Source organism: Pungitius pungitius, unplaced genomic scaffold, assembly GCF_949316345.1.
Source record: "Pungitius pungitius unplaced genomic scaffold, fPunPun2.1 scaffold_33, whole genome shotgun sequence".
Lineage (NCBI taxonomy): Eukaryota > Metazoa > Chordata > Actinopteri > Perciformes > Gasterosteidae > Pungitius > Pungitius pungitius.
Window position 1 is genome coordinate 386,649 of NW_026909866.1, and position 9,565 is coordinate 396,213.

The window sequence follows — 9,565 nt, forward strand, 5'->3', positions numbered from 1 at the left end:
TCCCTGACGGGGAGAGTCTTCGTCAAACAGTAAGCGTATGCTCAGACTGGAAGCGTAGTCTTTTTTAATTGACGAAGTGAATAATTTTCTTTTGCAGAGAAGGCGGGATAAAGGTCAATGTTTCCGCCCAGTTTCGAACTGGGGACCTTTCGCGTGTAAGGCGAACGTGATAACCACTACACTACAAAAACCACGGCTAGGTTTCTCTTGAACATATCCCTGCTCTTTGCGGAAGATCTTGATCTGATGGCTTCATCATGACTTGACCTTCATCACTATGCTACAGTTTGACGTCAGTTCTAAAGCGGTCGGGATGAGAATCAATTCCTACATGTACGAGGCTGTGGTTTTCCGCTAGGAAGTTGAGGACTGATCAAATCCAGCCAGTACTGAATTTTCGCCGGAAGGGAAAGTGTTCAAGTGCGTACCTTCTCTTCACAACGGCCAGAAATCTGGCATAAGGATTTCAGAGTGATTCCTCGTTAGTATAGTGGACAGTATCTCTGCCTGTCACGCAGAAGACCAGGTTTCGATTCCCTGACGGGGAGAGTCTTCGTCAAACAGTAAGCGTATAGTCAGACTGGAAGCGTAGTCTTTTTTAATTGACCAAGTGAATAATTTTCTTTTGCAGACAGGGCGGGAAAAAGGTTAATGTTTCCGCCCAGTTTCGAACTGGGGACCTTTCGCGTGTTAGGCGAACGTGATAACCACTACACTACGGAAACCACAGCTAGGTTTCTTTTGAACATATGCCTGCTCTTTGCGGAAGATCTTGATCTGATGGCTTCATCATGACTTGACCTTCATCACTATGCTACAGTTTGACGTCAGTTCTAAAGCGGTCGGGATGAGAATCAATTCCTACATGTACGAGGCTGTGGTTTTCCGCTAGGAAGTTGAGGACTGATCAAACCCAGCCAGGACTGAATTTTCGCCGGAAGGCAGAGAAGGCGGGATAAAGGTCAATGTTTCCGCCCAGTTTCGAACTGGGGACCTTTCGCGTGTAAGGCGAACGTGATAACCACTACACTACAAAAACCACGGCTAGGTTTCTCTTGAACATATCCCTGCTCTTTGCGGAAGATCTTGATCTGATGGCTTCATCATGACTTGACCTTCATCACTATGCTACAGTTTGACGTCAGTTCTAAAGCGGTCGGGATGAGAATCAATTCCTACATGTACGAGGCTGTGGTTTTCCGCTAGGAAGTTGAGGACTGATCAAATCCAGCCAGTACTGAATTTTCGCCGGAAGGGAAAGTGTTCAAGTGCGTACCTTCTCTTCACAACGGCCAGAAATCTGGCATAAGGATTTCAGAGTGATTCCTCGTTAGTATAGTGGACAGTATCTCTGCCTGTCACGCAGAAGACCAGGTTTCGATTCCCTGACGGGGAGAGTCTTCGTCAAACAGTAAGCGTATAGTCAGACTGGAAGCGTAGTCTTTTTTAATTGACCAAGTGAATAATTTTCTTTTGCAGACAGGGCGGGAAAAAGGTTAATGTTTCCGCCCAGTTTCGAACTGGGGACCTTTCGCGTGTTAGGCGAACGTGATAACCACTACACTACGGAAACCACAGCTAGGTTTCTTTTGAACATATGCCTGCTCTTTGCGGAAGATCTTGATCTGATGGCTTCATCATGACTTGACCTTCATCACTATGCTACAGTTTGACGTCAGTTCTAAAGCGGTCGGGATGAGAATCAATTCCTACATGTACGAGGCTGTGGTTTTCCGCTAGGAAGTTGAGGACTGATCAAACCCAGCCAGGACTGAATTTTCGCCGGAAGGGAAAGTGTTCAAGTGCGTACGTTCTCTTCACAACGGCCAGAAATCTGGCATTAGGATTTCAGAGTGATTCCTCGTTAGTATAGTGGACAGTATCTCTGCCTGTCACGCAGAAGACCAGGGTTCGATTCCCTGACGGGGAGAGTCTTCGTCAAACAGTAAGCGTATGCTCAGACTGGAAGCGTAGTCTTTTTTAATTGACCAAGTGAATAATTTTCTTTTGCAGACAGGGCGGGAAAAAGGTTAATGTTTCCGCCCAGTTTCGAACTGGGGACCTTTCGCGTGTTAGGCGAACGTGATAACCACTACACTACGGAAACCACAGCTAGGTTTCTTTTGAACATATGCCTGCTCTTTGCGGAAGATCTTGATCTGATGGCTTCATCATGACTTGACCTTCATCACTATGCTACAGTTTGACGTCAGTTCTAAAGCGGTCGGGATGAGAATCAATTCCTACATGTACGAGGCTGTGGTTTTCCGCTAGGAAGTTGAGGACTGATCAAACCCAGCCAGGACTGAATTTTCGCCGGAAGGGAAAGTGTTCAAGTGCGTACGTTCTCTTCACAACGGCCAGAAATCTGGCATTAGGATTTCAGAGTGATTCCTCGTTAGTATAGTGGACAGTATCTCTGCCTGTCACGCAGAAGACCAGGTTTCGATTCCCTGACGGGGAGAGTCTTCGTCAAACAGTAAGCGTATGCTCAGACTGGAAGCGTAGTCTTTTTTAATTGACGAAGTGAATAATTTTCTTTTGCAGAGAAGGCGGGATAAAGGTCAATGTTTCCGCCCAGTTTCGAACTGGGGACCTTTCGCGTGTAAGGCGAACGTGATAACCACTACACTACAAAAACCACGGCTAGGTTTCTCTTGAACATATCCCTGCTCTTTGCGGAAGATCTTGATCTGATGGCTTCATCATGACTTGACCTTCATCACTATGCTACAGTTTGACGTCAGTTCTAAAGCGGTCGGGATGAGAATCAATTCCTACATGTACGAGGCTGTGGTTTTCCGCTAGGAAGTTGAGGACTGATCAAATCCAGCCAGTACTGAATTTTCGCCGGAAGGGAAAGTGTTCAAGTGCGTACCTTCTCTTCACAACGGCCAGAAATCTGGCATAAGGATTTCAGAGTGATTCCTCGTTAGTATAGTGGACAGTATCTCTGCCTGTCACGCAGAAGACCAGGTTTCGATTCCCTGACGGGGAGAGTCTTCGTCAAACAGTAAGCGTATAGTCAGACTGGAAGCGTAGTCTTTTTTAATTGACCAAGTGAATAATTTTCTTTTGCAGACAGGGCGGGAAAAAGGTTAATGTTTCCGCCCAGTTTCGAACTGGGGACCTTTCGCGTGTTAGGCGAACGTGATAACCACTACACTACGGAAACCACAGCTAGGTTTCTTTTGAACATATGCCTGCTCTTTGCGGAAGATCTTGATCTGATGGCTTCATCATGACTTGACCTTCATCACTATGCTACAGTTTGACGTCAGTTCTAAAGCGGTCGGGATGAGAATCAATTCCTACATGTACGAGGCTGTGGTTTTCCGCTAGGAAGTTGAGGACTGATCAAACCCAGCCAGGACTGAATTTTCGCCGGAAGGCAGAGAAGGCGGGATAAAGGTCAATGTTTCCGCCCAGTTTCGAACTGGGGACCTTTCGCGTGTAAGGCGAACGTGATAACCACTACACTACAAAAACCACGGCTAGGTTTCTCTTGAACATATCCCTGCTCTTTGCGGAAGATCTTGATCTGATGGCTTCATCATGACTTGACCTTCATCACTATGCTACAGTTTGACGTCAGTTCTAAAGCGGTCGGGATGAGAATCAATTCCTACATGTACGAGGCTGTGGTTTTCCGCTAGGAAGTTGAGGACTGATCAAATCCAGCCAGTACTGAATTTTCGCCGGAAGGGAAAGTGTTCAAGTGCGTACCTTCTCTTCACAACGGCCAGAAATCTGGCATAAGGATTTCAGAGTGATTCCTCGTTAGTATAGTGGACAGTATCTCTGCCTGTCACGCAGAAGACCAGGTTTCGATTCCCTGACGGGGAGAGTCTTCGTCAAACAGTAAGCGTATAGTCAGACTGGAAGCGTAGTCTTTTTTAATTGACCAAGTGAATAATTTTCTTTTGCAGACAGGGCGGGAAAAAGGTTAATGTTTCCGCCCAGTTTCGAACTGGGGACCTTTCGCGTGTTAGGCGAACGTGATAACCACTACACTACGGAAACCACAGCTAGGTTTCTTTTGAACATATGCCTGCTCTTTGCGGAAGATCTTGATCTGATGGCTTCATCATGACTTGACCTTCATCACTATGCTACAGTTTGACGTCAGTTCTAAAGCGGTCGGGATGAGAATCAATTCATACATGTACGAGGCTGTGGTTTTCCGCTAGGAAGTTGAGGACTGATCAAACCCAGCCAGGACTGAATTTTCGCCGGAAGGGAAAGTGTTCAAGTGCGTACGTTCTCTTCACAACGGCCAGAAATCTGGCATTAGGATTTCAGAGTGATTCCTCGTTAGTATAGTGGACAGTATCTCTGCCTGTCACGCAGAAGACCAGGTTTCGATTCCCTGACGGGGAGAGTCTTCGTCAAACAGTAAGCGTATGCTCAGACTGGAAGCGTAGTCTTTTTTAATTGACGAAGTGAATAATTTTCTTTTGCAGAGAAGGCGGGATAAAGGTCAATGTTTCCGCCCAGTTTCGAACTGGGGACCTTTCGCGTGTAAGGCGAACGTGATAACCACTACACTACAAAAACCACGGCTAGGTTTCTCTTGAACATATCCCTGCTCTTTGCGGAAGATCTTGATCTGATGGCTTCATCATGACTTGACCTTCATCACTATGCTACAGTTTGACGTCAGTTCTAAAGCGGTCGGGATGAGAATCAATTCCTACATGTACGAGGCTGTGGTTTTCCGCTAGGAAGTTGAGGACTGATCAAACCCAGCCAGGACTGAATTTTTGCCGGAAGGGAAAGTGTTCAAGTGCGTACCTTCTCTTCACAACGGCCAGAAATCTGGCATAAGGATTTCAGAGTGATTCCTCGTTAGTATAGTGGACAGTATCTCTGCCTGTCATGCAGAAGACCAGGGTTCGATTCCCTGACGGGGAGAGTCTTCGTCAAACAGTAAGCGTATAGTCAGACTGGAAGCGTAGTCTTTTTTAATTGACCAAGTGAATAATTTTCTTTTGCAGACAGGGCGGGAAAAAGGTCAATGTTTCCGCCCAGGTTCGAACTGGGGACCTTTCGCGTGTAAGGCAAACGTGATAACCACTACACTACGGAAACCACAGCTAGGTTTCTTTTAAACATATGCCTGCTCTTTGCGGAAGATCTTGATCTGATGGCTTCATCATGACTTGACCGTCATCACTATGCTACAGTTTAAAGTCAGTTCTAAAGCGGTCGGGATGAGAATCAATCCCTACATGTACGAGGCTGTGGTTTTCCGCTAGGAAGTTGAGGACTGATAAAATCCAGCCAGGACTGAATTTTCGCCGGAAGGGAAAGTGTTCAAGTGCGTACCTTCTCTTCACAACGGCCAGAAATCTGGCATAAGGATTTCAGAGTGATTCCTCGTTAGTATAGTGGACAGTATCTCTGCCTGTCACGCAGAAGACCAGGGTTCGATTCCCTGACGGGGAGAGTCTTCGTCAAACAGTAAGCGTATGCTCAGACTGGAAGCGTAGTCTTTTTTAATTGACGAAGTGAATAATTTTCTTTTGCAGAGAAGGCGGGATAAAGGTCAATGTTTCCGCCCAGTTTCGAACTGGGGACCTTTCGCGTGTAAGGCGAACGTGATAACCACTACACTACGGAAACCACAGCTAGGTTTCTTTTGAACATATGCCTGCTCTTTGCGGAAGATCTTGATCTGATGGCTTCATCATGACTTGACCTTCATCACTATGCTACAGTTTGACGTCAGTTCTAAAGCGGTCGGGATGAGAATCAATTCCTACATGTACGAGGCTGTGGTTTTCCGCTAGGAAGTTGAGGACTGATCAAACCCAGCCAGGACTGAATTTTCGCCGGAAGGCAGAGAAGGCGGGATAAAGGTCAATGTTTCCGCCCAGTTTCGAACTGGGGACCTTTCGCGTGTAAGGCGAACGTGATAACCACTACACTACAAAAACCACGGCTAGGTTTCTCTTGAACATATCCCTGCTCTTTGCGGAAGATCTTGATCTGATGGCTTCATCATGACTTGACCTTCATCACTATGCTACAGTTTGACGTCAGTTCTAAAGCGGTCGGGATGAGAATCAATTCCTACATGTACGAGGCTGTGGTTTTCCGCTAGGAAGTTGAGGACTGATCAAATCCAGCCAGTACTGAATTTTCGCCGGAAGGGAAAGTGTTCAAGTGCGTACCTTCTCTTCACAACGGCCAGAAATCTGGCATAAGGATTTCAGAGTGATTCCTCGTTAGTATAGTGGACAGTATCTCTGCCTGTCACGCAGAAGACCAGGTTTCGATTCCCTGACGGGGAGAGTCTTCGTCAAACAGTAAGCGTATAGTCAGACTGGAAGCGTAGTCTTTTTTAATTGACCAAGTGAATAATTTTCTTTTGCAGACAGGGCGGGAAAAAGGTTAATGTTTCCGCCCAGTTTCGAACTGGGGACCTTTCGCGTGTTAGGCGAACGTGATAACCACTACACTACGGAAACCACAGCTAGGTTTCTTTTGAACATATGCCTGCTCTTTGCGGAAGATCTTGATCTGATGGCTTCATCATGACTTGACCTTCATCACTATGCTACAGTTTGACGTCAGTTCTAAAGCGGTCGGGATGAGAATCAATTCCTACATGTACGAGGCTGTGGTTTTCCGCTAGGAAGTTGAGGACTGATCAAACCCAGCCAGGACTGAATTTTCGCCGGAAGGCAGAGAAGGCGGGATAAAGGTCAATGTTTCCGCCCAGTTTCGAACTGGGGACCTTTCGCGTGTAAGGCGAACGTGATAACCACTACACTACAAAAACCACGGCTAGGTTTCTCTTGAACATATCCCTGCTCTTTGCGGAAGATCTTGATCTGATGGCTTCATCATGACTTGACCTTCATCACTATGCTACAGTTTGACGTCAGTTCTAAAGCGGTCGGGATGAGAATCAATTCCTACATGTACGAGGCTGTGGTTTTCCGCTAGGAAGTTGAGGACTGATCAAATCCAGCCAGTACTGAATTTTCGCCGGAAGGGAAAGTGTTCAAGTGCGTACCTTCTCTTCACAACGGCCAGAAATCTGGCATAAGGATTTCAGAGTGATTCCTCGTTAGTATAGTGGACAGTATCTCTGCCTGTCACGCAGAAGACCAGGTTTCGATTCCCTGACGGGGAGAGTCTTCGTCAAACAGTAAGCGTATAGTCAGACTGGAAGCGTAGTCTTTTTTAATTGACCAAGTGAATAATTTTCTTTTGCAGACAGGGCGGGAAAAAGGTTAATGTTTCCGCCCAGTTTCGAACTGGGGACCTTTCGCGTGTTAGGCGAACGTGATAACCACTACACTACGGAAACCACAGCTAGGTTTCTTTTGAACATATGCCTGCTCTTTGCGGAAGATCTTGATCTGATGGCTTCATCATGACTTGACCTTCATCACTATGCTACAGTTTGACGTCAGTTCTAAAGCGGTCGGGATGAGAATCAATTCCTACATGTACGAGGCTGTGGTTTTCCGCTAGGAAGTTGAGGACTGATCAAACCCAGCCAGGACTGAATTTTCGCCGGAAGGGAAAGTGTTCAAGTGCGTACGTTCTCTTCACAACGGCCAGAAATCTGGCATTAGGATTTCAGAGTGATTCCTCGTTAGTATAGTGGACAGTATCTCTGCCTGTCACGCAGAAGACCAGGGTTCGATTCCCTGACGGGGAGAGTCTTCGTCAAACAGTAAGCGTATGCTCAGACTGGAAGCGTAGTCTTTTTTAATTGACCAAGTGAATAATTTTCTTTTGCAGACAGGGCGGGAAAAAGGTTAATGTTTCCGCCCAGTTTCGAACTGGGGACCTTTCGCGTGTTAGGCGAACGTGATAACCACTACACTACGGAAACCACAGCTAGGTTTCTTTTGAACATATGCCTGCTCTTTGCGGAAGATCTTGATCTGATGGCTTCATCATGACTTGACCTTCATCACTATGCTACAGTTTGACGTCAGTTCTAAAGCGGTCGGGATGAGAATCAATTCCTACATGTACGAGGCTGTGGTTTTCCGCTAGGAAGTTGAGGACTGATCAAACCCAGCCAGGACTGAATTTTCGCCGGAAGGGAAAGTGTTCAAGTGCGTACGTTCTCTTCACAACGGCCAGAAATCTGGCATTAGGATTTCAGAGTGATTCCTCGTTAGTATAGTGGACAGTATCTCTGCCTGTCACGCAGAAGACCAGGTTTCGATTCCCTGACGGGGAGAGTCTTCGTCAAACAGTAAGCGTATGCTCAGACTGGAAGCGTAGTCTTTTTTAATTGACGAAGTGAATAATTTTCTTTTGCAGAGAAGGCGGGATAAAGGTCAATGTTTCCGCCCAGTTTCGAACTGGGGACCTTTCGCGTGTAAGGCGAACGTGATAACCACTACACTACAAAAACCACGGCTAGGTTTCTCTTGAACATATCCCTGCTCTTTGCGGAAGATCTTGATCTGATGGCTTCATCATGACTTGACCTTCATCACTATGCTACAGTTTGAAGTCAGTTCTAAAGCGGTCGGGATGAGAATCAATTCCTACATGTACGAGGCTGTGGTTTTCCGCTAGGAAGTTGAGGACTGATCAAACCCAGCCAGGACTGAATTTTTGCCGGAAGGGAAAGTGTTCAAGTGCGTACCTTCTCTTCACAACGGCCAGAAATCTGGCATAAGGATTTCAGAGTGATTCCTCGTTAGTATAGTGGACAGTATCTCTGCCTGTCACGCAGAAGACCAGGTTTCGATTCCCTGACGGGGAGAGTCTTCGTCAAACAGTAAGCGTATAGTCAGACTGGAAGCGTAGTCTTTTTTAATTGACCAAGTGAATAATTTTCTTTTGCAGACAGGGCGGGAAAAAGGTTAATGTTTCCGCCCAGTTTCGAACTGGGGACCTTTCGCGTGTTAGGCGAACGTGATAACCACTACACTACGGAAACCACAGCTAGGTTTCTTTTGAACATATGCCTGCTCTTTGCGGAAGATCTTGATCTGATGGCTTCATCATGACTTGACCTTCATCACTATGCTACAGTTTGACGTCAGTTCTAAAGCGGTCAGGATGAGAATCAATTCCTACATGTACGAGGCTGTGGTTTTCCGCTAGGAAGTTGAGGACTGATCAAACCCAGCCAGGACTGAATTTTCGCCGGAAGGGAAAGTGTTCAAGTGCGTACGTTCTCTTCACAACGGCCAGAAATCTGGCATTAGGATTTCAGAGTGATTCCTCGTTAGTATAGTGGACAGTATCTCTGCCTGTCATGCAGAAGACCAGGTTTCGATTCCCTGACGGGGAGAGTCTTTGTCAAACAGTAAGCATATGCTCAGACTGGAAGCGTAGTCTTTTTTAATTGACGAAGTGAATAATTTTCTTTTGCAGAGAAGGCGGGATAAAGGTCAATGTTTCCGCCCAGTTTCGAACTGGGGACCTTTCGCGTGTAAGGCGAACGTGATAACCACTACACTACAAAAACCACGGCTAGGTTTCTCTTGAACATATCCCTGCTCTTTGCGGAAGATCTTGATCTGATGGCTTCATCATGACTTGACCTTCATCACTATGCTACAGTTTGAAGTCAGTT

At 46.3% G+C, this 9,565-nt stretch overlaps 24 non-coding genes across 24 annotated transcripts; 4 read left to right on the forward strand and 20 right to left on the reverse strand.

Annotated features, from left to right (window-relative positions):
* Positions 1-118: 118 nt before the first annotated feature.
* Positions 119-191, reverse strand: trnav-uac (transfer RNA valine (anticodon UAC)). Its single transcript has one exon. It is a non-coding gene; the product is annotated as a tRNA-Val (tRNA).
* A 461-nt stretch (positions 192-652) lies between these two features.
* Positions 653-725, reverse strand: trnav-aac (transfer RNA valine (anticodon AAC)). Its single transcript has one exon. It is a non-coding gene; the product is annotated as a tRNA-Val (tRNA).
* Positions 726-966: 241 nt separating this feature from the next.
* On the reverse strand, positions 967-1,039 carry trnav-uac (transfer RNA valine (anticodon UAC)). The gene has a single exon. It is a non-coding gene; the product is annotated as a tRNA-Val (tRNA).
* Positions 1,040-1,500: 461 nt separating this feature from the next.
* trnav-aac (transfer RNA valine (anticodon AAC)) lies at positions 1,501-1,573 on the reverse strand. The gene has a single exon. It is a non-coding gene; the product is annotated as a tRNA-Val (tRNA).
* A 285-nt stretch (positions 1,574-1,858) lies between these two features.
* On the forward strand, positions 1,859-1,930 carry trnad-guc (transfer RNA aspartic acid (anticodon GUC)). Its single transcript has one exon. It is a non-coding gene; the product is annotated as a tRNA-Asp (tRNA).
* Positions 1,931-2,034: 104 nt separating this feature from the next.
* trnav-aac (transfer RNA valine (anticodon AAC)) lies at positions 2,035-2,107 on the reverse strand. The gene has a single exon. It is a non-coding gene; the product is annotated as a tRNA-Val (tRNA).
* A 461-nt stretch (positions 2,108-2,568) lies between these two features.
* Positions 2,569-2,641, reverse strand: trnav-uac (transfer RNA valine (anticodon UAC)). Its single transcript has one exon. It is a non-coding gene; the product is annotated as a tRNA-Val (tRNA).
* A 461-nt stretch (positions 2,642-3,102) lies between these two features.
* On the reverse strand, positions 3,103-3,175 carry trnav-aac (transfer RNA valine (anticodon AAC)). The gene has a single exon. It is a non-coding gene; the product is annotated as a tRNA-Val (tRNA).
* A 241-nt stretch (positions 3,176-3,416) lies between these two features.
* trnav-uac (transfer RNA valine (anticodon UAC)) lies at positions 3,417-3,489 on the reverse strand. The gene has a single exon. It is a non-coding gene; the product is annotated as a tRNA-Val (tRNA).
* A 461-nt stretch (positions 3,490-3,950) lies between these two features.
* trnav-aac (transfer RNA valine (anticodon AAC)) lies at positions 3,951-4,023 on the reverse strand. The gene has a single exon. It is a non-coding gene; the product is annotated as a tRNA-Val (tRNA).
* Positions 4,024-4,484: 461 nt separating this feature from the next.
* On the reverse strand, positions 4,485-4,557 carry trnav-uac (transfer RNA valine (anticodon UAC)). The gene has a single exon. It is a non-coding gene; the product is annotated as a tRNA-Val (tRNA).
* Positions 4,558-4,842: 285 nt separating this feature from the next.
* trnad-guc (transfer RNA aspartic acid (anticodon GUC)) lies at positions 4,843-4,914 on the forward strand. Its single transcript has one exon. It is a non-coding gene; the product is annotated as a tRNA-Asp (tRNA).
* A 104-nt stretch (positions 4,915-5,018) lies between these two features.
* trnav-uac (transfer RNA valine (anticodon UAC)) lies at positions 5,019-5,091 on the reverse strand. Its single transcript has one exon. It is a non-coding gene; the product is annotated as a tRNA-Val (tRNA).
* Positions 5,092-5,376: 285 nt separating this feature from the next.
* trnad-guc (transfer RNA aspartic acid (anticodon GUC)) lies at positions 5,377-5,448 on the forward strand. Its single transcript has one exon. It is a non-coding gene; the product is annotated as a tRNA-Asp (tRNA).
* A 104-nt stretch (positions 5,449-5,552) lies between these two features.
* Positions 5,553-5,625, reverse strand: trnav-uac (transfer RNA valine (anticodon UAC)). Its single transcript has one exon. It is a non-coding gene; the product is annotated as a tRNA-Val (tRNA).
* A 241-nt stretch (positions 5,626-5,866) lies between these two features.
* On the reverse strand, positions 5,867-5,939 carry trnav-uac (transfer RNA valine (anticodon UAC)). Its single transcript has one exon. It is a non-coding gene; the product is annotated as a tRNA-Val (tRNA).
* A 461-nt stretch (positions 5,940-6,400) lies between these two features.
* On the reverse strand, positions 6,401-6,473 carry trnav-aac (transfer RNA valine (anticodon AAC)). Its single transcript has one exon. It is a non-coding gene; the product is annotated as a tRNA-Val (tRNA).
* A 241-nt stretch (positions 6,474-6,714) lies between these two features.
* Positions 6,715-6,787, reverse strand: trnav-uac (transfer RNA valine (anticodon UAC)). The gene has a single exon. It is a non-coding gene; the product is annotated as a tRNA-Val (tRNA).
* A 461-nt stretch (positions 6,788-7,248) lies between these two features.
* Positions 7,249-7,321, reverse strand: trnav-aac (transfer RNA valine (anticodon AAC)). Its single transcript has one exon. It is a non-coding gene; the product is annotated as a tRNA-Val (tRNA).
* A 285-nt stretch (positions 7,322-7,606) lies between these two features.
* trnad-guc (transfer RNA aspartic acid (anticodon GUC)) lies at positions 7,607-7,678 on the forward strand. The gene has a single exon. It is a non-coding gene; the product is annotated as a tRNA-Asp (tRNA).
* A 104-nt stretch (positions 7,679-7,782) lies between these two features.
* On the reverse strand, positions 7,783-7,855 carry trnav-aac (transfer RNA valine (anticodon AAC)). The gene has a single exon. It is a non-coding gene; the product is annotated as a tRNA-Val (tRNA).
* A 461-nt stretch (positions 7,856-8,316) lies between these two features.
* Positions 8,317-8,389, reverse strand: trnav-uac (transfer RNA valine (anticodon UAC)). Its single transcript has one exon. It is a non-coding gene; the product is annotated as a tRNA-Val (tRNA).
* A 461-nt stretch (positions 8,390-8,850) lies between these two features.
* On the reverse strand, positions 8,851-8,923 carry trnav-aac (transfer RNA valine (anticodon AAC)). The gene has a single exon. It is a non-coding gene; the product is annotated as a tRNA-Val (tRNA).
* A 461-nt stretch (positions 8,924-9,384) lies between these two features.
* trnav-uac (transfer RNA valine (anticodon UAC)) lies at positions 9,385-9,457 on the reverse strand. Its single transcript has one exon. It is a non-coding gene; the product is annotated as a tRNA-Val (tRNA).
* Between the last annotated feature and the right edge of the window lie 108 nt (positions 9,458-9,565).